Source organism: Ceratotherium simum, chromosome 11 (assembly GCF_057802395.1).
Source record: "Ceratotherium simum simum isolate JZ-2026a chromosome 11, ASM5780239v1, whole genome shotgun sequence".
Lineage (NCBI taxonomy): Eukaryota > Metazoa > Chordata > Mammalia > Perissodactyla > Rhinocerotidae > Ceratotherium > Ceratotherium simum.
In genome coordinates, this window is record NC_141910.1 from 66,319,864 (window position 1) to 66,346,720 (window position 26,857).

At 43.6% G+C, this 26,857-nt stretch overlaps 1 long non-coding RNA gene across 3 annotated transcripts in view; it reads right to left on the reverse strand.

Moving 5' to 3' along the window:
- Nucleotides 1-4,717: 4,717 nt before the first annotated feature.
- The window catches only part of LOC147916028 (uncharacterized), a 143,653-nt gene continuing 121,513 nt past the window's right edge, over nt 4,718-26,857 (reverse strand). For 2 of the 3 annotated variants that reach the window (XR_015553684.1, XR_015553685.1), the window contains exons 2-4: nt 8,787-8,884; nt 6,014-6,112; nt 4,718-5,580 (exon numbers count right to left, since the gene is read on the reverse strand). This is a non-coding gene — a long non-coding RNA (uncharacterized LOC147916028). Of the gene's footprint in view, nt 5,581-6,013; nt 6,113-8,786; nt 9,078-26,857 lie in introns of those variants that run through there. The other variant, XR_015553683.1, reaches the window with a different exon arrangement.

A 26,857-nucleotide genomic window follows, 5' to 3' on the forward strand; every position in this document is an offset into this window, starting at 1 on the left:
AGTGTCTTAAAGCAACACAAATGTATTATCTTACAGTTCTAGAGGTCAGAAACCTGAAATGGGTCTTATGCAGCTGAGACCAGGGTGTCAACAGAACTTCATTTCTTCTAGAGGCTCCAGGGTAGAATCCATTCCTTGTGTTTTCCATCTCCTAGAGGCTGCCCACATTCTTTGGCTCCTGGCTGCATCACTCAAACCTCTGCTTCCATCATCACATCTCTGACTCTGGCCCTCTTGCCTCTCTCTTATATGGACCCTTGTGATTGCAATGGGCTCACCAGATAATCCAGGATAAACTCCCCATCTCAAGATCGTTAACTTAATCACATCTGCAAAGTTCCTGTGGCCTGTAAGGTAACATATCAACGGCTCTGGGGGATTAGGTGATGGACATCTCTGGGGAGCCATTATTCTGTCTACCACAATTGCTAGCTCTGCTAAGGCTGCCAACAAATGCTACTATGACCTCTAGTGCATGGGATAAGAGTATCACTTTACATCGCTGGAAAAAATATGCTTTCACAACCAGTTAATTTCTTCTTCCTGAAAGTATTTATTAACTACCTATTATGTGCCAGCATTATTCTAATCTAGGCTTAGTTATCAACAAACAAAGTAATGTTCCTGCCCTCAAATAGCCTATAGTTCTCATTTGAGGGGGAATTAGCACTAATCAAGGAAAAAATAACCAATATAATTTAAATATTGGTAAATTCTGTGAAGGAATAAAGCACAGTGATATTACAGAGCATTACTGTGGTGGTGCTGCCTTGGGAGACCTCTCTGAGGAGGTGGTTTTGAAGCTGAGACTTGGGTGATGTGAGGAAGCAGACATGAAGAAAGCCAGGGCATGAGTGCTCCAGACAGAGAGCACACTGATGCAAAGGCTCCAGGGCAGGAGTGAACCTGGTACACTGGGAAAGACTAGTGTGGCTGGAGGGTAAGGAGTTCAGGGGAGAGTGGAGCAAGATGGAGGTTAGCAATACAGGTTGAAGCCAGATCACTTAGAGGCACAGTACAGAATTTTGTTTTTGTCCTGGGAGCAATGGGATGCCAAAACAGGGACTTCAAGAGAAAAGTGACCCATTCTAAATTGTTAAACAAACCCTCTAGCTACTGTATGGAGAATGGACTATTTGAAGGCAAAAGTTGAAGCCGGGATGAGTTTCAAGATGAGTTCAGTAGTCCAGGGAAGAGATAATGGCCATTTGACTACGTGTAATGAAGCTATGGGTAGATTCAGGATATATTTTTGAAATGTAATTAATAGATCCTTCCGGTAGATGAGGATGCAGAAAACAGACTCAAGGATAACACTTGGCTTTTTTCTCAAGAAGGTAGGTGGATTTGTTGCCATTTACCTGAGAGAGAATGGAAAGACAGGAACACAGATTACGGATTGGTGTCGGAGGGCAGTGGGAGTCAAGTCCCACTTGAATAAGTCAGATTGGAGGCCTATTAGACTTCAAAGAGGAGATTCAAACCAGCAGGTACATATCTGAGTCTGGAACCTAGAGGAGCATCCAAGGAAAGAAAGATTAATGGGAGTCATCAGAGATGCTGAGGCATCTGTATCACCTTCTGCAGGTGGTACTCTGCTGGCACCACCCGATGCTGCAAAGACACGCTGACTCTGAAAAAGAGGAGAAGCCCCCAGGCATGGTGAGGCATCCATGGCCTAGATGGCAACCCCTCTTGGCAACCATCAGCTACAGCTGAGACATCCTCTCTCATGTTGCCACTGTGCTCCCTTAGAGTGACATTAACCCCTGCACCTTAAATAAATAAAAAGCCAGATTACGCAGCGTGAGAAAGTACCACTGCTCCTTTCATCAGGGCCATAGAATCACCTGCCAGAGGTTGCCACTCTAAAATGTTTCTTTATTCAACTAAACAAAAGAATAAGATCCGCTTGCTGTGAAGGCCTAGTCCTCCACAAGGGAGCTTGCTCTCCCATCAAGATTTAGGCACGTGTGCTCTAAGCGGAGGAAAAGAAAGACATCCGTCACTTCTCTCACAATTTGCTAGTGTAAAAGAAGTTTTTTTGCAGAAACATGGCTCAAATGATACCTGACTAGCAACTTCTAATGCACTCTCTCCCACTTCCCTCCTGCCAAATGCCTGCAAAGATGAAGAAATAGGTGAAAATTCAGAACTCACTGGGGAATCAGCCTGACAGGCAGCTGAATGCTACAATCTGGTTGGAATTTCCTAGTTAGAACTGCTTTTAGGAAAAAAAAAAAAAACAAGCTAAAGTTCAGTGAGTGGTAAACCCCCATTTCTCAAAATGAAAATGTAATTGTTTAAAAGGTATGAAGCCATTTCATAAATCCCTAATACCATCCTTTGGTCCAGAGACCCCAGGCTTACACCAACTATGTACAGCCATCTCTCATCTTAACCTATCAGGTTACCCCTTCCTTCAATCAAAGCTATCACCTTCTTTAACTTCCCAAACTGAGTCTAGAAAATGAAAAAATCACTAGACATGGAGATTATGTAGAACAGCACGGGTACATTTGTCTTACAGTTTAGTTCCATCAAAGATTACCCAGACGTCAGATAGGAGTCTCCTGCTTTTTGAATATCTGGTTTAAATAGATTCAACCTCCCCTCCCATGGCCCAGAAATGCCAGAGCACTTCCTACGATCTCCGTGCATTCCAGAGGTGCTAGCATTCTCTAGATCATCCTTTGTCTCCTGGCTCAACATGTGTTATCTCAGCCGTGTATCCACCCAGGTCCAAAACATGTCCCTTTCCTTGATTCAACAACAAAAATTACTCATATAAAATACTTGTGAGCAGAGCAGAATTGGCTGGAGATTTTCTTGGTTGAAGGCGAAGAGAATGAAGAAGAATTTATAAAACAGAACCGAGCAGAATCAATCAGGTAATACTAAATTAACAAATCACCTCCAAACCTTAGTGGCTTCCAATAATAAAGTTTTACTGTCTATTCACTCTCCATGTTCATCATGGCTGACTCTGGCTCTGTTCCCATTTTCTTCTTTGTGGATGGAGGCTGACAGAGCATTTGCTATCTGGAACACAGCCAGTCATCACGGAAGAGGGAATCACTCACTGACTCTTAAAGCTTTTGCTTGGAAAATGACGCACATCCATTTCACTCACGATTTATTGACCAAAGCAACTCACATGGCCAAACCCGAGTTCTGAGAGTGTGGGATTGTATAATCGTCCCAGAGGAAGTGGCACCAAATGTAGATGAACAGTAATACAATCTCCCGCATCAGCATTTTTAAATGCAATTGTGGATGTCATCATCTTAAAGTGCGTTGGCAATGCCCCAAATGGCTCAGTAGGCCTCACCCCCTCTGCTGCTCCTCCCCGCCCTCCAGAGCCAAACAGTTCCTCCCTTGGTCTTATACAAACCTCCTTAAATTCTAGCTCTTGTCAACACACAACCCCTCTACACCGACCACCTGTCAAAGTATCTCTTTCAAACAAAGGAATGCTGGTGTCAGCTGTCAAAATAATAATATTTTCTCTGCTGAATTATACAAGAAACCTCTATAAGTAAGAATGGAGAAAAGAAGAACCCTGCACCCTGAAAATGGCAATTTTACATCATAATTTGTAACAGTTCCAAATACCAGGAAAACCACAAGTAGGCTTAAGAGAAGTTGCCCTCTTGGTAGAGCAGAGCAGTGCCAGCTGAGAGCTTTCTAGAAGCTGGGAATTGAGTTGAGACCAGCTCATGCCCACCTGCTTTCCGGATGTGGCTCTAGCTCAAAAAGGATTTCCATAGTGATGCTAGTCAACAGAGAACAAGCCCATGGCAATCGGGGGCAAAGACTTATTCAAGACATATCTTCGTTTTGTTTTTTGAGGTTGACTAAAGAAAAAAGCATTGTTTCATGAGCTTATTTGGTGTGCATCACTTCTCTTTTGGAGTGTCTGTTAAAACAATTTGTCCAATAAGAAAAAGTCAAACATTTCTATTTGCAAAAGGACAAGAGATTTGAACAGGCACTTTGCAAAACTGGATGTTCAAGTGTCTGATAGGCAAATGGAAAGATACCAACACTCATCTAAGAAAATAAACTAAAATTAACAAAAACTACTGTAGTACTAGGTTTTGGTGAGGATATAGTACAACTCAAATATTGGGAATATAAATTAAATATAAAACACATTGGATAATTATTTGGTTGTATCTACTAAACCTAAACATAGACCTACCCTACAAATCACCAATCCCACCTGTAGTTTTATCCCCAAGAGAAATGAGTACATTTGTCATTCAAAAATTGTGGACAAGATTTTTCTTTTTTTGGGGGGGGGATGAGGAAGTTTCACCCTGAGCTAGCATCTGCCACCAATCTTCCTATTTTTATACGTGAGCCACTGCCACAGCATGGCCACTGACAGAGGAGCAGTGTGGGTCTGCGCCCAGGAACTGAATCCCCGGCCACTGAAGTGAAGCATGCCATACTTGACCACCAGGCCCCCAGGGCTGACCCTGGACAAGATTATTTATAGCAGGTTTTATTCACAATTGCCAAAACCTGGAAGCAATTCAAACAATTATCAGCAGAAGAATGGACACTTAAGTTGTTGTATAGTCAAAAAACGGATGACTATATAGCAACAAGAAAACAACCAACCACTGATGTACACATAACACAGATGAGTCTAAAAAACATTATTTTGAACAAAAGAAGGCAGACACAAAAAAGTGCATATATTGCATTTATAAGAAGTTCAAGAGTAGGAAAATCTAATTGGTGGTGACAGTCAAAACGTGGTTATATCAGGGGTGGAGTATTGATGATGAAGGGGCAGAAAAGAACCTTCATGGGGCCTAGAAATACTCTCCATTTTAATCTGTATGATAGTTACACAGATGTATATAAAATTTTTTCAAGCTTTACTTGAGATAATTGCTTTCTGTGTAGTTTACAGCATGTATGTTATACATCAACTTAAAAAATTAAGTTCAGGCTTCTTATTTCACCAAAGAATGGAAACCTTCCCAGCTCCTAAGAGAAAATAAATTTTCCCATTTCAAAAATAATCTTGAAGTTGGAAGGTTTAAAAAAATTGTGCATCTTGAAAGATTGGTCAGGTGAGAAACGAAATCAAGTTTCAAAGACAAAGAAGCAAGAGAGAATAAGAACCATTAAGAGAATTACGATCAGCATGGATCCCAGATCAAAAACACATGAAAAAATCTGGATGACTAACATCTTTAGAAACGTGCTCTTGGGTTTCCAGAAAATGGGAATCATTAAGAAAATGAGAAGTTGTCTAACAGACCTAGTTCAATGATTCATTTACATGAGTTAGTGTTTTACTCTGGAAAATAAACAAAGAAACCGGTGATCTATTATCTCTGAAGATGGGATCCAGCAGTTTCCAAAGGAAGCCAGTGAGTCTGGCTTGAATTTTAGCATCTATATCCTCGTTCCAGATGCACAGGCAGAGGACTGATAAAAACACGAGTCAGATTGTTTTCTCTGTAACCACCAGCAGCATTCGTAGTTTGTAAGAATGAAGTCTTGGGTTCCCTTATTATCATTCTTCTTGCCTTCCTCAATGGTCCCTGGGCAGAATGCCTGTGGGATATAGACCAGTGATTAAAAATGTCCTATTCATTACCATGAATGTCAGCCTTTCAACTCAGACCAAGAAACCCTGAACGATGCAGGGACAGACAGAGCACAGGCATTCCACAGCTAATAGTAAGCTATTGTTTCAATTGATTACAGCAGCACCTTGGCCTCCTAAGTAGTGAGTGACAGAGGCAGCCTTGGGAATGCTTATCTGGTGGGAACAGACTAGATGCTATCAGGTCCTGCTGTATAACAGCTCTGTGTCACATCTCTTTTCTTTTGGTGGCCAGAGAAAGTAGGTCAGAGGGGGAGGGCCTGGGTGAGCCACAAAGGCTGAGCTGGAGGCTCACATGCACGGTCACATCATCTCTGTGACACTGCCATTTTCTCCTCTGGTTTTCCCGTTTCCCATCACTGGGTATAACGTGGGGCCCACCTTGTGGTTTCAGCTTAAATTAGGAAGGAAAGATTCATCACTTCAACTGCCTGCTTGATTTGAAGATATTGTGGGTCTTTATCTCCCGACTGCAAAAACCTGATAAGAAAGCAGAGGTGATGTGAGAATTTGTAACTGATTATAGAAACTTTTAAACTAAACAAGTAAAGAGGAGAGAGAGAGAGAGAATGATGGTTGATTACAGCTAAAGTATATATCTCTTTATTCTTTCTTGTCTTTGGATATTGCCATGAAAAAAGAGAAAAACCCCATTATGCCTTTTGGGTTTAACTTTGGAAGACATGGGAATCAGGACTGACCCTAATATTTCCTGAATATGGGACTTTGGGAGAGTCTCTTAAACTCCATGGATCTAGGGTAGTTCATCTATATAAGAAGATCCTCAACGAGAGGTCCCCTAGGTCCTTCCCATCTCTGAATGCTGTGATCCTATGAATTCTAGAATTCTATGAGCTTGTTTTTGTTTTTCAGAATAAGATATATAGGGGTCAAATCCCGTCACTGAAGCAGAGCAGCACTTGCCCCCACAGTCCGCTGCAGCGTTGTCACCCTCAACGTCAGACGCAGCCGGGGGCTTGCCTCTGCCCTCGCTTCCTGGTTGCGTGAACTGCGCTCTCTCCTTAAGGTCCTTACCTTTGCGTCCTCATCTGTAAAATGTGGATAATAACCCCTGCCTCTCGGAGTTGTTATATTTCCTACAAAGCTGGGTAAGGTGCCTGACTTAGGATAGCAGCTATTATCACGACTATGCAACATGTACTGGAGCACAGACTCGGAGGCCGTAATTCTTAGGTTCAAATTTGAGCTCTGCCAGTTTCTATCTGTGTTAAATTGGGCAGGTTGGTTAACCTCTCTACCTCAGTTTCCTCATATGTAAAATGGAGATAATAATACCACCTACCTCATTGGGTTGTTGTGAGGATCAAATGAATTAATATGTATAACGCCCCTAAATAGTATTTGGCACATAGTAAGTTCTATGTAAGTGTTTTGTAAAGTAAATGAAAAAAAAAAAAAATATATATATATATATATATTCACACACATATACATGCATATAAATTTGCTGGCATAAAATGTGTTCAGTAAATCTTGGGCATGATTATGATGATGATGACGGTGACCATAGAATCCATTTTTTTTTTAGGATTACAGATGAACCTTTAGAAACCGGTTCTCATGTGTGGCACTGTGTTGGCAGAGTTGATGGAAAAATAGGGACATGGTGCAGAAAAAGCTATGAGGCCAACCCAGCAGAACCGATAGCTGAGTGCGTTCATGCTTGGAGTTGGAGGTAAGGCAGAAGGCGAATCAAATAATGACTCTAGATTTCTCTCTGGGCAACATGGTAGATGGTGGTGCCATTAATTGAGAGGAAACTCTAGAGAAGGGTCCGATTCGAGGTGAAATAAAATGAGTTCATGTTTGGGTATGTTGAATTGGAGACGCCTACAAGACATTCGAAGGCAAAAGAAAAGCCTTATCCAAATAAGACTTGAACAAAGAATAGAATCCTCATAGAATCCTGGCCAAGATGAATTCCAACAACCACGTGAGCCATCTCACTTTACCTGTATCAACTTATATTCAGTTTTCAAAAATACTGAAGAAAATCAGTGTTAGCACTTGTCCCTGTCACCTGCCCGAGAGGCGCTTGGGAGGTCTGCAGGTCGTTAGATCGTCCTCGTTAGATCAATGACCTTTGACATTGTTCAGCCATTTGTCATTTACAAAGCATTTTCACGACGTCTCTGATCTTCTTTGAGCTTGTGACAAAATCACACCGCATTTTACAGACAGGAATTGGAGCTGGAACTAGATCCAGGTGCCCGTTCTGTCTGGAGCTCTCTTTGCCATCACTTAATTAGTGTCAGCTGGTACTGCAACTATTTTACCTACCAGATTTAACCCAGATTATCTAATTTAACCCTCAGATCAACCCAGGAGGTAGATGCCATCAACTTCATTTTCAAATGACACAAAGGAATTTGCACAAGGTCGCGTAGATGTTAAGTGACAAATTGGGGGTAACTAAGGCCAAGTTTGTGTTATATTTCTGTGCTTTTTGAAGGATTTTATTATAATAACGTTTAGATGATAATGCGAGTTTCTTCAGGACAGACTAGTCTTCCTAGATTCAAATCCTGCTCTGTCTCTCACTTGCTGTGGGACTTCTCTCTGCCTCAGCATCCTTACCTGTACGATTGAAAATCAAAGGTATAAGAAAAATAGTATAAACAAATTAAAAAGGAAAGAAGGAAGGAAGGAAATCAAGACAAGAAAATCAAGGCAAGACTTGAAGCATCATTGTCCATTAAATTACGTCACGCAATGTTGTACATTTACAAGGTTTGGGACACAAATTCAACTCTGAATTCCTAGCAGCCAATGCAAAGAAGGACATATGACCAGAGAATCCAAAAGATGAAAGAAATGCTCAAGAGAGACACAACTGGTCTTTACGGTAGTTCAGAGAGGACCTGTTCCCATTGCTCATAATTCAGTGAACACTGGGCAATGTGCTCACAAGTGTCCCAGTATAGAATCCAGCCTGGCCAACAGGTGTCAGTCTCTCTAGACGTCACTGGCCCACGAGGTTCCACAAGAAAGCAGCCATGGGGGGTCAACAGCTTTGTCATCAGAAGGATTTTGTTTTTACCAGAGCTCTGGGCCCCTTTGCTCCACAAGAACGCCCTTCTTTCACTTCTGCATTTGTTTGGTTTAGGGGTTTAGCTGTAAAAAGTAACAATACCGATGACTGGATCAGCGTCAGACACCAGTTATGTAGGGTTCGGGTCCCTGGGCTTCTCTGAGGTCATCAGTGTGTTGCCTTCGTTGTTCTCGAGAGGCCTGTGGAACAAGAAAGAGCAGGGACTTTGCAGTCAGGCAGACCCATCAGTCTGGGTCTCCTCCTGTCTCAGGACCCCAGAGGGCAAGCAGTTCTCCACACACTCACTGTGATGTCCCAGAGAGATTAACCGCCTCCCTATTCCAACTTTTGGAGTTTCTAAAAATGTTAGGTCCTTCAGATGGATAAGATGTGTGTTTATTTCTCTCGAAATCATAGTTCTCTTAGTGCTCATCCTGAGTTGGTTCCTCCTGAGACAAGCAATGCTCTTCCTTTCCCGAGCTGCCCTCCCTCCTGAGTATCTCCTCAGCTCTGCTGTTACTAACAAGCAGAGCCCCATCCCCAGCCTTCCCCAAATAACCCACAGACTCCTCTCCCTACAGCACCTCCCTTATCAGTAACAGTCGTTTATACACTCCGTCTAATCTCCGAAAGGATTTAAATAGCTGATGCTGAAGACAGTAATTTGTAAAAAGTCATATAGCTATTAAAATAAGCCTTCTGTGTCTCTACTGTAGACACAATCTCTCCCATCTCTGAACTCCTTAAGCATCTTAATTCTTTTCAAGTACTCATCACATTTTGCCTGGTTTTGTAGTTATTCAGATTCATAGCTTAACTTTCCCTTCTAGACTATGACTTTCTTGAGGTTAAACACATATAAAAGCCATACAAGTGCTCCTTAAATATCTAACAAATGAATAAATGAAAACTTATAAGACATCTTTGGGGGTTAGGGCAGTGAGGGGGTATTACTCTGAAGGAGTTCCTCATACAGTGGGTGAGATGGAACCATGAGCATGATTATAATTCACTTTTGTAAACACAGCAATAGACTAAGTTAAATACCTATGGAAGCGTGGAGAAGGGATGCCCGAAACAACTTAGCAAAGGATTTATTGCAAGCATAATAAAAAGGACATGAACCAGCAATGAGAGGGGGCTAATGGGAGGCACTGGCAATTAACATAACACTTGATCCTGAACATCCCAGCAGTCAAGTTGAAAAGGGAAAGAGGGTGCCTTGTATAGCTCTGGGTGTCAAATAAACACCCCGCTTTACCAAGAACCCAAACTTTTATCCTTCTTTGGTCTGAAACCTGACAACACTTTACCTAATGGTCACTGAGCAACATAACGGAGAGCGGAACAGAAATTATAGCTTTAAACGGTAGAAATGACAAATTTGTTGATCCCTTTGGGGAAAGTAAATCTCCATGAGAAATTAAAGCAATAAAAAGCTGGTGAGGATGTGGAGAAACGGAATCATTTGTATTGCTGGTGGGAATATAAGATGGTGCAGCCAGGCTGGAGAAGCGTTTGCAGTGTCTGTAAAACTAAACATGCAGCTGCCACGTGACCTATCAAGTGCACCCTGGACATTCACGCCAGAGAATGAATGCTTGTGTTCACACAAAAGCCTGTACACGAATGTTTATAGCAACATTATTCATAGTAGCCCAAAACTGGAAACAACTGAGATGTCCTTCAACCTGTCAATGGTTAAACTATGGCGGCTCATGCCAAGGAATCCTATCCAGAAATAAAATGGAGCAAACTCTTGATACATGCAACAACCTGGGTGATTCTCCAGAGAATTATGCTGACTGAAGAAATCCAATCCCTAAAGGTGACATACTGCATGACTCCATTTACATAACAATCTCGAAATATCAAAATTATAGAAACTGACAACTGATTACTGGTTGCCAGAAGTTAAGGAGGGGTTGGGATAGGAAGGAAGTGGGGGTGGCTGTAAAAGGGCCACGTAAGGAACCCTGTGGTGGTGGGAATGTCCTGCATCTTGATGGTGACAATGTCAATATCCTGGCCGTGACATTGTGCTATAGTTTTGTGAGACATTACCACCAGGGAAAAACCAAGTAAAGGATCCACGGGCTCTCAAGATCTCTCTATATTATTTCTTACAACCACATGTAAATCTACAATCATGTCAGAATAAAAGTTTAATTTTTAGAACAGTGAAATCACTAAAATGATGTAGCCATTTTGAAAAATAGTTTAGCAGTTTCTTATAAACTTAAGCACAGACTTACCATAAGACTCATTCACCTCACGCCTAGGTGTTTGCCCAAGAGAAATGAAAACATGGATCCACCCAAAAACCTGTGTGCAAATATTTACAACAACTTTACTCAGTCCCTCAAAACTCAAATGTCCGTCAACTAGTGAATGGATAAACCAACTGTGGTACATCCACACAATGGAATAATGCTCAGCAATGGAAAGAAGCTACTGATACGTGCAGCAACACAGATGAATCTCAAATGCATTGTGCATTTGAAAGAAGCCAGACTCAAGCTACTCCGCACTGTATAATTTCATTTACATGACATTCTGGAAAAGAGAAAGACTATAGGATAGAAGACAGATCAATGGCCGCCAGAGGCTGCAGATAGGGGGAAGGTATTGACCACAAAGGGGACAAGAGGAAACATTTCAGGATGATGGAAATGTTCTCTATCTCGATTGTGGTGGTTACAAGACTGTCTGCATTTTTTTTCCAAACTCATAGAACTGTACACCTAAAAAGGCAGAAATTTACTGTATATAAATTACTCCTCAAGAAACTTGACTAGAAAATAAAAAGGTGAATGATTAAACTTTCTGTTGTGGTGAAGCTGGAGTTTTGAGAAGTTAGAGGAGAGTGTCACACACATGCCCCTTTGCTCACAAAGTGTGGCCTAAGTCAGACACCGTGATGTAATGTGCTGTCTCGGTGATATTCACACCTCCTCGTGTCGTCCACGTGGCACAGATATTGTGAGATACTTATGCAAGGCCTCACCAATAATAAAATGTGACAGAACTAGAATTTCAACCCAGATTTCCCTAGGCTGGAAAATTATACTCCTTCTATGACACGGCACTGTATGATATTGCTGGCGAGGGACCGGAGAGTCTGAAATTCAAACTGCCAATTGCAGAGTAATGGTTGAGTTGGTGATGGTGTGTGCATTTAGTTGTGAAACTGGAGAACCCAGCTTCGGTGTGGAATCCTGATATGGCCCCTCCCCTCCACTCAGAGACAAATGGGCCACAGGCCTATAAGCTGGGCCTGGGTCTACCTAAGAAAGGAGTTTCAGATCAGTCCTACTGAGCAAGGAGGACAGCTCACAATTTCCAATCCATACTGGCCTGGGGTCCCAGCCAGCCTGCTGAGTTGATGCAGCACCCGGGCGGCTGGGATTCCACACCGAAATAACGAGAACACAGACCAAGGCCTGCTGCAGACGAGAGATGCTGACGGGAGGGGAACAGAGAGCTGCCTGCTGCGTGCACCTCCTCTTGGTTTGTGGTCGGGGCACAGAGGCCCCAGGAGGAAACACTGGGATGATTTGGAGGGACAAAGGATGCGACTGGTTACAAAGGATACAACTGGGAGGGCAATGAGCAATAAGACTGGCTCAAAATAGCCTGACAGCACTCATTTTGGCTTCCTGCAGGAATGTCATTTCCAGCATCCGTTCATTCAACACATGTTTACCGAGGGCCTGGAATGCCCCGTTGTGAAATCGGGCAGTTCCCAGGTCATTCTTGGGGTAAGACAGTCATTTCTACACAGAAAGAAGCCTCCGCTTTAGAGGAAATTGGAAAAGCTGCCCCCCCACCCACCCAGCTTTCCCAGTCTGACATGGGACCGCCCCAGGCCCTTCCTCATTCCCCAATGCCCCCCCACCATTCCTCGTTGGAGCTGTTCCCAACCATCTCTTGAATTCTCTCTTCTCCTCTCCACCTGCACTGTCTCTACATTCTCCTCCTCACTCAGCTAGATTTTAAAACAGGTCTTGACCGATCTCCCTGATCCCACCACCCCCTCAAATCTATTCCCGGGCAGTATCTACACACGCCTTTGGCCAACTTCACACCCTGCTCTGCCTCCCTGTTGCCAGCAGGGTGTAGTCCAAACACCTTGTAAAGCATACGAGGTTTGTGGCTGTCCGGTCCCCACTGACCCCTGAGTTCTCACCTCCCCGTGCCCCACTGCACCCACGCTCCAGCCATTCTGAACTCCCTGCTGGTCCCAGAGCAGCTGGCGTGTCTCGGGCCTCTGTCCATTAGCACTTACAGCTCCTTCTTCCTGCAGTGGCCCCACCATGATTCGCCGCACAGCTCCTCCAAGTCCTCAGGAAAGTGCCACCCCTGCTGGGACAGCTCGCCCATGGCACACTTCCTCTCCCACCTCCCCCCACCAGACAGAGTCCATGGCTCCCTCCTTGGTGTCTCTTCCACGAGACTGTGACCTTCGCAGGGGCCAAGACTAATTCTTCCTGACCTCACAACCCTTACTTCTAACCTAGTGTCTGGACTATACTAGAATTGTAATACATATTTTCAAATGAATGAGGGAAGAAAGGGAGGGAAGGAGAGAACAAGGAGGGAGCGAGAGAGGAAGGACCACTCTCAGCTCCTGTGATGGGCGCCAGCACAGGTAAAGAAGTTGAAGTCAGCTGCTTGAAAGCTTAGGTCTAGGAGGCCACGGCAGAATGAAACTATCTTAGGTAACTGTAGATTTTCAAAGGTACACTGAAAATTGGGGAGTGATCCACAGACAAGTCAGAAACAATACTATTTTCAAGAGTTATCATTCATTCGTTCAATTAATATTTACCACGGGCTTCCTCTGCACCAGGCAAAACCACATATATTATCCCCTTTATTCATCCCAAAAACTGAATTAAAAGGTATAAGTATATTGGTTCCACTGATAAGGAAACTGAGGCTCAGAGAGGTTTAGTAAACTACCCAACATCACACAGCTAGTCAGCACAGAAGCAGGCTTTGGATTTAGCCCTCTCTGACTCAAAGCCAGTGCTAGTTCCACCGCGTCCCTCCACTCGCCCCTCCCCGGTCACTGCTTTCCTTCCCCTTTCCTTACATTTTCTGCTGCTTCAAAAGTTAATCTCAGAGCAAAGTGCATTTAAATACAGAACGGAGCAGAGTCCCCTTACTCCTGAAAAGCAAAAGGCACAGCATCTTAACTGAAACAAGATAATCCAAACATTTGCTTCATGTAAAGTTTATAAATTCCATTTCATTGACCTATATTTTCACAAATGACTGTTGTGTCAAAGTTATTTTATTTTTAAAGAAGTTAGGAAAATATAAAGAAAGAAAGTTTTAGAACAAAATAACTTATGACATGTTTTTGTTCTCTCTTCTTAGTGTTGTAAGGAAAGTTTAGAGGTTTCCAAGACGAAACTTGTAGGTCATTTAACGCCATTCCTCAGGAGACCCTGGCCCCCAGGCCCAGACGCTTGGTTACCCTGCATGCATGACAGCTCTGACCCTGAGACGTTCTTTCTCTCTTTCAAAACCCTTTGCTCACCTCCAACCCTGAGATAATTTCCTACCCAGGCCCTCTTTGCAAAATCAGACATAGAAGTAAAAGCAGAGAGCTCCCACATTTATCCGAGTCACAGTTCCAGAAAAGACGCTTTTAGCCAAAATGACCAAAGTCAGCTCTGCTTCTCTCATAGAAATAAGTTCTAACGTATATTAAATACGGGACCCTGGGCCCCTCAAGTAACTTCTCTGTACCTTTTATATAGAACAAGGGAGGTAATAGCCATTCTTCCCACACGTGTGTATGAGCACAGGACCCCAACATACTCTCCTAACCCCAGGCCTCGTTACTCTTTCATCTCTGGATGTTGCAGAGGAATATGGCGTAGTGAGAAGCCAGGGGCTCTGGAATCAAAAGAACCGGGCTTTAGCACAGGCACCCCTGTTCCCTGGGGTCTAAGATATTTGAAGTTGAGTTTCTTCACCTGTGAGAGAAGTAGAACTCCAACCACCTTTCCTCCTGATGGCTTTTACTGAGACTCGCATGGATCATGTGCACCAGAGCCTCTGAAACCGGTTGGAGCAGCTGCAAAGGCTGTCACTTCTGTTACCTACGAGTTTGCTCATAGCACTATTCCGTCCCAACACAGAATCCCCTCTGTTCTCTCCCAACTAACAGGTCTATACCTTCTCTAAGACATGGCCCATCCTCACCTTCCCCAGGGAGGCAAGGCCCATCCCCACCTTCCCCTGGGAGGCTCCTGCAGCCACCCCACCCACAGCCACCATGGCCTCTCCTGGAGCACAGGGCTGTTCTATGAGCACTTCCTCAGCATCTCCCTGGGCCAAATGCTGGGAAGACAGAGATGGAGACAGAGTGTGGATTCCCCCAAAAGCCACCCTGGGACAAGGGCTCAAGTGCATGGAGTTCACTTTAGAGGTGCAGGGAGTATCGTCAAGGAGGTGGGGAAATGACACAGGGAAAGGAAGGCAGTCAGTAAAGGGTGTGTCCAGGGCCAGCTCCAAGGCTGTGACCCACATTCAGAAGGACCCATGCGTGGGTTAATGCTCTGCTGTCACCGCTTGAAATTCTTAACCATTTTATCCTTGAACTTAAATGTATGGGCTACGAAACACAAATTGTGTAATTTTGGTAATTCTGCATACAAGTTAAATATTTTTATATTTGCATTTAAAACTGGCACTGCACAATATAAAGAAGGTTAGTAAAACATATTGCTAATAATTTAACATTTTAATTTTTTTTTTTTTTTTTTTTAGTTAGAACAACTCCAAAGTAAAATCTCTTACCCATTAGGCAGTTATTCCCTGTTCTCCCCTCCCCCAAGCCTCTGGCAACCAACAATCTGCATTCTGTCCGTATGGATTTATCTATTGTGGACATTTCCCATAAATGGAATCATACAATATTGTGCCTGGCTTCTCTCACTGAGCGTTGCAATGTTTTAGAGGTTCATCCACGTTGTAGCATGCGTAAGTATTTCATTCCTTGCTATGGCTGAATAATAAATATTCCATTATGTATATATACCACATTTTGTTTATCCATTCATTCATTAATGGACATTGGTTATTACTACCTTTTGATTGCTGCGAATAGTGCAGGTATGAGCACACACGGACACGTGATTATTGGAGTACCTGTTTTTAACTCTTTTGGGTATACACACCTCTTCTGCTTTTAAGCTCATATGATTAGGTTGGCCCCACTCAATGCAGGATAACCTCTCAACCCCAACTGTATATATGTGTAATGTACCATGTTCACAGGTTTAGGGTGTGGACATTTTGGGAGGACCATTTTCCTGCCTCCCAGAAAACCTGCGTGATGGAAGTTTGGGAAGAGCGTGGTGGCTGCAGGAAACTACAGACACTCTGGTGCTGCTGCTAGACCAGTGCTGCCTAAATTTGAGAAATATAGGAAACCCATTTAAAGGAAAAGAACATTATCGGAGGTCAAGGATATGTCCACTGGCTGCCAACTTGAGAGACAGTGCACTAAAAGATAACTGTCACCTTAACAATCATTGGCTCTGATGTAATCAATGACATAAATGTAAACCCAGATAAAAAGATCCTGCAGCAAGACTGTTTTAAGGCAACTTGTTTATTAAGTTAGATCATATTTTATGTTAATTTTTAGATTATTATCAAACGAAAAGGGAAATTTTTTAAATTCTCATAGAATTCACAGAATACCAAGAATTTGGGGCCCTGGGCTGGGCTGTCAGTAGATCTTATGTGAGAAATATTGGGCTAGTGTTGGCCTGTTTTGTCCATTGCCATGCCCCCAATGCCTGGAAGACTGCATGATGCATGGAACATATTCAAGACGAGGGCTGAGGTAGGCAGAGGCCTGATGGGTCATGGACAGGCTTATATAGAGGGTGTTCTGTGCCATCCCTAAGAGCCACCTGAGGGACCTTACTATCTACATGCCTCAGCTGGTGATTAGCACTTATGGTTTTATAACGTTTTCATCTCCATTAACAGAGAGGAGCAAATGTGCCAAATTCCTGTGAAGGGCCCTGGGGAATGTCAGAAAAAGTGTGTGGTTTAGACGTGGTGCCTGTGAAGAACATGGCCCAGGGCCCCTCTCACTCCAGAGTCACTGCTCTTTACTTCTCCCCACCCTCCGGATCTCAGAAGGGGCTAGAAGGGGCTGCATATAAGCTATGAAAGAAAAGATATCCAGTGCCCAGGATATTAGAAACAAAATCAAATGACTATGCATGAGGATTGAATGTGGAACAGATCCCTCAAAGCTCAGGACCCATTTGGTATAGTATCTCATTGCAGAGGAGAGGAGAAGGGTTTTGATAAGTCTTTGGTAGTGAGCAAACCCCTCAAACCTCATTGAGGGGTTACCTTGGTATGTTCCAGCAGTGAAGGTCTTCCTGGAATTAAGGAAGCAAAGGCAGGCCAGGTGAGGGTCCCAGACAGCGTTCCTAAGATTTCTAAGGAGGAAAGACATTTCATCCTAGAAATGTAAATAGAGTTCTTTTCGCTTTATTCTTTTCAAACACAACTTGCCTCTGAAAGTTGATCTATTGAAAGGAAAGCTTGCCTTTGCCAAAACGTCAGAATCATGCAACTGCAAATGTATTTAACAAATAACTATTATTTCCTATTTATGCAAACTTTTCTATTTCCAGCTTCCAAAAATTTTGAAAACCTTCAGGAATTAGGCTGTGTCCATCTATTTCAAAAGGGCCGTCAATAGGAATAAATATGTGGTTATTCTTAAACGACACAATTTCACGAAATCTATTAGAAAAACAACTTGTACTAGCACTTACCTTCAAATTGAAAAATCTCAAGGAGAAATTCTTTGTAATTTGGTAGTTATAGAGAAAAAGAATGGCACTGTGTTTCCAAATTCCAAATGTTTAGAGAAAGCCTAAGAATTGTGCAATTTACATTGCACTTGAACTGGGAGTCATAAACCCTCTACCCAAGTCCAAGTTCTGCCACCCTGAACTTGGGGTGTCTCTTCTCTGGGCCACAACTCCCCAACTGTCACAGGAGGAGAGTGATTTCTTCTGACATGATTCTATGAATTCTCTGCAACAAATCTAAGGAATCCAAATATATTCTATAACTTTGGAGGTGCATTTAATCTTAGAAACAATGTCCCTCCAGTTCCAAAATATACACTTTCTTTAGAAAAATAAATCTCTCCTAAGAAGGTATGGAAGACATTCTCTTTTATAGACCCTTCTAAAGTTAGGGCAGTAAGTGTTTCCACCTGTACCCAGCATGGACTTGGCCACTTAATCTAGACGTGATTATCTGGCCCAGAGTTTAGCCAGAGTATGTGTTTTAAAGAAATGAAGAGCTGAGCCATGCAGTTAATGGCAGAGAATTCCAGTACCCAGAGAATCTTCTATTCCGAGTCTATTGGGAGTGAGTATACAGAAGATCATAAGCTTTCAAGGACAAGTATATTCTGACCATAATTAGAAATGGTGAGCAGCACAAACACTCACCCCTTCTGTTCCCCTGCTCAGCGTGTCCTGTGGCTTCTATCTCCAAAATATCTAGAGTCTGTTGCCTGAGGATCCCTCAGTTTGCCCTGGTTCAGAACTCCCTTTCTTCTCTTTTAAAATTAATGTCCTTGCTTCCAGTTTCCCCCTTTCTAAATCACTCTCCAAGGAGCCAGAGTAACATTTCTAAAACAGAAATCTAATTGTATCACTTCTCAGTTTAAAACTCTTCCAAGACCACCCCATATGATTAAAGTCAAAACTTTCTAGCATGACTTTTAGAGACCTATATAATATGGTGTCTCTGCTTTGTACTCTAGGCTATGGTCACCAGATTTAGCAAATAAAAACACAAGATACCCAGTTAAATGAATCTTGGATAAGCCTCGAGTAACATTTGTAGTAGAAGCATGTCTCATGCAATATTTGGGACATGCTCATGTTAAAAACTATTGTCTATCTGAAATTCAAATCTAACTGGGCTGCCTATATTTTATCTGATAACTCTACCCCAGCTACACTACTCTAATCATTATTTCCAAACCATGCCTTTGTCTGCCCTTGTGCAATTATTCACCATTTTCACAACCTTAAGTGCTTCTTTCTCCTTCTCAACCAGAAAACTCCTATTCATCCCTTAAAACCCAGCACATCTTCTGTGACACTTCCTTGACAGACAATAGCATAATTAATCACTCTCTCTTCTGCCGTCTTTTATTTATCTCTCCTTCTATACCCACCACAGTGTGTTGTCATTACTTATGAGTCATTTTCTTCCACTAGACTCAGAGATCCTTAAAGTACAGGGACACGCTCTTGCCCGTGAGGTTCTTGTTTGAACCTCTAGGCCCAGCTCAAGACCAGCACAAGATAAGTGCTCAATAAAATGTACTAAATGAATGAAGAGCAAACAGCTATGTAAATCATGAGTAGGACTTTGACACATTCTCCCACTTCCCATCACAAGATCATTCTGAAAAGAAAAAAATGCAAAACTTTTGAATTATTTAAATCTTCTTTGTCAAGAAAGAGTGAAGGAGGCCCTGGAAAAGGTCACTAAACTGCAAAGTAAACATCTCCCCCTCAGAAGTGCTTGCATGCTTCGTGCTCAGTCCGGCAGTGGCTGTGTCACATTGAAAGTCCCCATTAGCAGGTAGAATCACAATATTCCCTGGTTCTCTGCAGATACGGATCATGTCAGCCCTTTTCCTAGATGTGAATGTGGGATTGCATTTGTCCTCAGTGATCTGTCTTGATGGCCCAGCACCGCCCTCATCTGCCAGCCTCCACTCCCCCGCAGCACTTTGCCAGCCTCTCCACGGCAGCAATCTCTCCTGCTTCATTTGGCTTTGGGCTGTTCCAAGTGGCAGGTCCATCTCTAATATCACATGGCCAGCACCCAGTGAGGAGACCCACTTGATTCATTCACACCCTTGGATGTTTGCCTGGAGCCATTTGTATCCTACTTGCTTCCCTCTGCCTGATCTCCTAGTCTGCTGACCCAGACCGTCCTCCATGGTGGGTTGTGGTCACCTCTCAGACTGTTCTGCTTAACTAACATGCCTGCCTTAAGCCCCTTCCAGCAGTAGGCTATCTTATCCATCCCTATAACTCCTCTGGTTTGTTCAAAGTATATTTTTGTTAAATGAATGAATGAGTGCATGAACCTTTCTCACTGAAGAACCATTCATTGAGAATCTAATGTGAACCTGGCCCTGGGTATACAGTAATGACTATAACACAGTTCCTGACTGTAAGAAACTTGAAATCTAAGATATCAACACCATATGCTCAACCTCTCCTGGACATATAGTCAACCTCACAGAAAACTTGTTAACCCACACAAAACATCCAATCCGTAAAATAAAGAAAGAGGATTTTTTTTAAAAAAGAGCATCTTGACTGCTAATGCATTTCCTCAAAATGTAAGTGTTATTTCTGAATCTGAGATTACTCAGACCCACTGCCACTTCCTCACCTTTGTGAGTGTCTCTGTGGTCTCTTGCAGGTAAGCAAGAGCCAGAGGCAATGAAAGCCAGCTGGTCCAGCGAGGAGTAAGAACGCAGACAGGGAATCCCCGAAGCGGAGGGCTGCTCTACTCTGTTAACAAGGCTAGATGTTATCCATCTAAAGTAGGCCAAAGGAAAGGATGAAACGTCTTGGTACTCAGAACTTGGAGTGCTGGACTGGGAAATTCACATATGTGCTATAGCTCATTTCTTGATTATGGTGACGAAATGGGCCAGGACCAGACTTTGTCTACTTTGTAGATTTATGTCTTTAATTTTTCAGAGATTACTAAGCAAAGGCATTGCTCCATGTATAAAGAAAACATCTGCAAGGTGTGTTTAATGAGTTTCTGAATCTAAGCACAACTGTGAGGGCAATGGAAAGAACCTTGAATTGTTGAACACCTTCTATGTAGTGAGTACTATGCTATCCCTCGATCCAGATTGTCTCACTTGCCTCTTACTACTGCCCTGGACATCGGCATTATTACTCTCTGTATTCAGAGGAAACTGCAGCTCAGAGAACTTGCACCTTACCTAAAATCGCACAACTAATATGAGTCAGTGTAATTTGAAACTGAATTGTCTCTCCAAAGCCTGTGTCATTCCCACTCCACCGCAGCAGCTTGCTTGGAGCCCTAAGGATCCATCTCACAATGGATAAAAATTATGATCAGTCACTCAATCAACAAACATTTTTGGAACATGTGGTGAGCACATGGTAAGAGCTGCATACTGAGGGCCACCCAAGAAAATATAATGAGGTCCCGCATGAGTATTCTAGAATCCTGAGCTTAAGCACCAACCCTCCCACAACAAGCCATGTGGCCTTGGGCAATCCCCTTGCTGGCTGAGTCTCACTTTCCTGATATGTAAAACAGTGATGACAATGGCCTTCCTGCAATCTCAAAGAGTTGGTGTGCACATCAGGTAAACCGACATGTGAGGAAATGCTTTTGTAACGTGTTAAATGCTGTAGAAATTGGAAGTGCAAACTTGTTTTTTCGACAAGTCTTCAGGTAAACAGAGACTTGAATAATTACTGGAGGTTTCTAGAGCAGGAAGTGGAGTGGGAACACGCAGGTGTAAGGAACCCTGTGTTATCAGGGGTCCCGTCTTTGCAGCGAGGCTGTGTGGCACACAAAGGAAGCCGAGTCACCCCTGCTCGGCCAGGCCCCAAGGCACTCGACTGAGTCTTCCTGTGAGAAAGCAGAAACCCAAACCCTGCAGTCCCCACGGCCACTCCTGAGAGCTGGCCCCTGTGGTTGGCCAAGGTTGGTCTCAGGGCCGTGTGGTTCCTTTCTGCGGCTTGGCTGACAAAAAACAGCCAGCATAGTATATACTCTCCCAGCCCACAGCCTTTTAGGGTCTATAGGGAGGAGTCAGAGAGAGCAACACAAACCAGAGACGCCAAAGTGACTCCTCTCTGGACCTTGCCCGCTAATGGATTCTCTCGGCTAGAAAATGTGTCCGTTAGGCTCACTGCTCTGCTTTATCTTTAATTGAACTACGCCAGAAACTTTCAAAACGCCATTTATGATGAAGATCTCATAGGAGGCAGTAGAGAGCTAACTCTAGGGGGGTTCTGGAAGGTCAATCTCCCAGTTACTTTGAAAAGTGATGAATCCTCCACAACCTTGAAGGCCAGAGCACTCTGTAGAGGACACAAGCACCCGGAGCCCCTACATAGGCAGCATATGGCTCAAATCCTGGAGAACCACACAGAGCAGAACAGAGAAACGAGTGTTCCATGACCTCGGGTGTCTTTGTCTCAAACACCCCTCTCTTTTGGCGAGAGGACAGAAAGATTGAAGGGAAGCAATGGTCATTGAAGAGGATGGTTTATTCAGATATCAATATGAATAGGGATCAAAACCTTCCCAGAGCTGTCCCTGCATCCCTTGGCCTGAGGGGGAGCAAGGAGATGGAACATAAAGACAGTGGAGTCAGAGACACCAGGGTTCAACCCCCTCCTTCGCCACCTACTAGCTGTGTGGCCTTGTACAAGTCAGTATAAACTCTCTGGGCTTCTGTTCTTTCTCCTATTCCAAGCAGATAATATCCACTTTACCCCAGTGCAACCTCTATAGTGGGGCTCTCATGAGGACCAGAGATGATGTGTCTGATGGAGATGTATCTATAAGGGTCTCAACTAAAGGAAACCATACTGTTGTATCTACTGCTACAAGCAGCAAGGTGAACTCAGACTTGATCTGAAGGGATCCGGATGGCTGAAGAGGCAGTCTAGTGCCAATTCTGGAAGGGAGAGAGTGGCTGCCTCGGTGTTTCAGGTGTAGAGTGGAGCCTAGAAGGCAGGAACAGACTCGAGCCCTTTGGGCAGAGGTCACGGTCTTATATAACAGGCTGGAGCTCAGAAATTTTAAAGCAATGTTCTGGTAGGATTAGTGGCTGAATATCTGCAGCAGAGCCTCAGAAGGTAGGCTGACCCTCTGGTTAAAGACTGCCTTCCCATATCCTTCCCTGCTCAGGTGAGGACCCCAACAAGCCCTCAGACTCACGAATGTCCATTGCAGCCCCTGCAATGTTAACCGTCTTGCTAATCCCATAACCCACTAGCTCCCTAGCATGGTGTTATGAGTTGAATTGTGTCCCCCTAAAATAAGATATATTAATGTCCTAATCCCCAGTACCTGAGAATATAACCTTATTCGGAAATAGGGTCTTTGCAGATTTCACCAGGTTAAGATGAGGTCACTAACGGTGGGCCCTAATCCAAAAGACTAGTGTCCTTATAATAAGGAGAAATTTGGACACAGAGACATGCACAGAGGAAAGATGCTGTGAAGACACAGGGAGATGCGGGAGAAGCCATCTGAAGGAAGAGGATTGGAGTGATGCATCTACAGGCCAAAGAACACCAAAGATTGCCAGAAAAACATCAGAAGCCAGGAAGAGGCAGGGAAGGATTCTACCCAGAGTCTCAGAGGGACCACGGCCCTGCCAACACCTTGGTTTTGGACTTCTAGCCTTCAGAAATGAGGCATAATAAAATTACATTGTTCTAAGCCACCCAGTTTATGGTACTTTTTTTACAGTAGCCCTAGGAAATTAATTTACCTGGGAATTTGATTTATTTCAGTTCAACAAATATTCACTGAGCTCAGTGTAGTGGATAATAGACAACTCCAACCCTTTATGAGGAGTGAGGTGATGGTATATTTTCAGAAGAGAATATAACTAGCTGTGGGGGAAAATATCCTATAATTACTTCCTTTTTAGTGATTCGGAATGGTGCTCCACCATTGCTGAGGTTTGGCTGAATTGTCTACATTTGAGGCTCCTAAGAATAACACTTGAAGCTGCATCTCACCCTCTGCCCTCCCAACTCTCGTTTGGACAACGCTCCTCTATGCTCCCCAAGCCCCGTTCCTTCCCTCTACCCTAGACCCATCCCAGCGCACTGTGATTGTCACTTGCACATCTCTTCCATGCTATGGGCTCTTTACTGCATGGATTGGCCTTTCCCATCACTGTATCCCTGCAGCCCAACCAGGACCCTGCACCGAGTAGTGTTCAATGAACACTTGTCAAGGAGATTATCAAAGAGCAACCATCCCAAAACTAGTCCAGATCACTGTTTCTCACTGGAGTCCATAAATCCTTGGAATTTTGAGGCCATGAATTCAGATTTGGGAAGCATGCAGTTAGATCATAACGGGGACACACTCATGGTAGGGTTACATGATGTTAGATATTTACCTAGTTTATTGCAATAAGCACTGTTTGATTGTCTATTTTGCGTCTGTTATTGTGCTGGGCGAGGCAATACGGATGGAAAGACAAGTTGCTGCCCTCACTTATGCATGTTTCTATACCTTATTAGTTCACAGAATGTCTAGTCAAAAAAAAAAGCCTTAGAGATAAAGCTAATTCCATCTCCTTTCATGTTACAGGAAAGGAAATCGAAGCCGGGAGAAGTGAACTAAGGGAGCAGAGCACTGTGTGCAGAGCTCCAGGGCAGGAGCCAGACCAACATGCAACTCTTTCCAGTGAGATTTTGGGATGTTCTTCCCTCTTCCCGAGCCTCATTCACTTTATCTGCAAAAGGAAAATAGCCACCAACAAACAGGGTTCATGATGACTGAATGGGATGGTGCGTGAAAGCTCTGAGCTCAGAACCTGGTATCGAGTGAGAGTCTACTAAATCTTCACTCCTATTACTATTATCAAGGCCACACGACGACTTAGCGGCAGAGCTGGGACAATGAGCAAAGTTTCTTGACTCAACATTCTGAAACACTCATTTTGTTTTCCACACAAAGCTTTATGATAACAACGATAACAATAACAATAATCCCATTATACTTTTGGAATACGCAGTGCTCTTTTTATGTATAACATTGAATTATCAAAAAAGTCCCATAATGGAGCTATTACATTCCTTTTTCAGATAAGCAAACTGAGACTCAGGAACGTAAATAGTTGACTAAGAGCACATGGCCAGTGAAGGATGAAGCTAGGACTGGGTCCTTGGTCTCCCACAGTCTCCCTGGAAGACACCCCACTTTTCTCTGGGACCTTATGCCATCCCCTATTGATGTGGGTGTCGAGAGGCCTCTTGCTGCCTGTATGGCCTGGACTTTTTTTCATAGTTCCAGGGTACATTCATAACTTGGTTCCAATAAAAGTTTTATCTGCTTAAATGTCCTTTTTCCAATGATCCTTGAAATTTACTCTCCCATTTTAAATGAACAGATGGAAATTTGAGCTATATTAGAGCTCCACAATTCGCCACTTGGTTCAATGCTGTATAGTTTCCTAGTATTTACTAAAAATGACATACTCATTGTTTCTGCCTGCCAGATCAGCCTCACGCCTTTTCTGGACAGTCACTAACTCTGATGGGCATGCAGAACACCTGAGGATTTTGTTAAAATGCAAATTCTGATTCAGTAGGTCTGGGGTCGGGCCTGAGCTTCTGGGGACCACACTGTGAGCAGCTTAGGCCGTAGAGCTCCAGGCCCTGACTGCCCCTGGAAGCAGCCATTTCCTCCTTCTTAGGGGTCCACGGCCCATGGTGCAGCTCCATTGTGTGCAATGTCATTCCAGCCTGATCACCTCAGGCTCACCTAGAAGCTCCCTCCGGACAGAAATCCGCCTCACCCTCCAGTGCCTGTGTCCTCTCTAGACTGCAGGCTCCTCAGGGGCAGGTCCTGTGCCTGACTCATCCCACTGTACCACAGCACCCAGGACAGCACCTGGACCATAGCAAGTGATCAATGCTGTTTGCTAAATAGGGGGACAGATGAATCCTTGCATTGTGCCCACAGTGCCTGGCAGATAGCAGGGGCCTGCCCAAAAGGTTTGCTCAGTAAAATCCCTTGTATCTAAGATGTTAAGACAAATGTCTACATTATAACTACTTGTTTTGGCATCTGTATTCACTTATGGATCGGTATTTAGTGAGTGACTACTCTGTACCAGGCACTGGGAACAGCACAATAAATCAGAAATGTAACGCCCTGCCTTCTTGTAACTTACATCCTGATAACAACAGCACTTCACTGAGCCTGGCGTTACCATGTGCCTGGTGTTAACTAAGTACTCTATGTGCATTAACACAGTCAGTCCTCACAACACCCTCAGAGGCAGGCACTGCTGTTATCCCCATTTTACAGCTGAAGCAAGCTGTCCAGGGCCACACATTTAGTCAGTGATGGCACCAGAATTCAATCCCAAGCGGTCTGGATCTGTGTCACTATTCAGATTCACTTTGTCCCAGGAAGGGACAAATGACAAACAAATAAGCAAATAAATAGACAAGATAATCCAAGTTGGGAATAAGTAGGAAACCAGCCGGTTGATGTCGTAAACAATAGGGAGAGTGGAAACTTCCCAAGTGAAGCTGATGGAGAGGGAGAAAGATAATAAACGCCCCTCCCCCACCCCCGCCCTGCCCTTCCACTGAGGCCATCCCTCCCACTGGGTGGTTCACAGCTGTGACATTGTAGGAAAAAAATGAAGGAATCCTGGGGTCAAAAAGAGGTTGCTTGAATGTCCTCCTTGCCTAAGTAAGACAATAAAATAAACCATTTATTCATTGTACCAGTATATATCGAGCACCCACTCTGTGCCATGCAGCATTCTACTCACTGTGGCTATAGATGTGAACAAAATAGTTAAAATCACGGCCTCATAGGGCTTATCATCAAGTAAAGGGAGCTAGACATTAAACTAACTAATCAAATAAATAGACACATGAAGACATGAACAAACAAAGAGGGGTAAAGTTCTCTATAGAAAAAATAATGTATGGAAAGGGACTAGGGAATGTTGGGGTCAGGAGGAGGGGAGGGGGTCTAATCAATGCTTGCATAGGCTTCCTTTGATCTCTCAACGTGTTTCTGTATGATTGGATACTTTCCCAACCACTATACTGTTTACTCAATCAACCATATTCAACACATATTTATTTAGCACCTACTGTGTGTCAGACACTGCCACCCTCGCTTGACTGTCTCCTTCCATGAGAGTTACCTCTCTCCTCCCCTCAAGTGTGTGATCAAGCTAGGGCCCTCCTTCCCTGCCTGATATAAGAGAAAAGAGGAAGACATCATATGTCCATTAAGCATTGATTGAGGAAACATTTAATGAGTTCCTGATAACCCTAAATAGCATGTGTACTGTATGT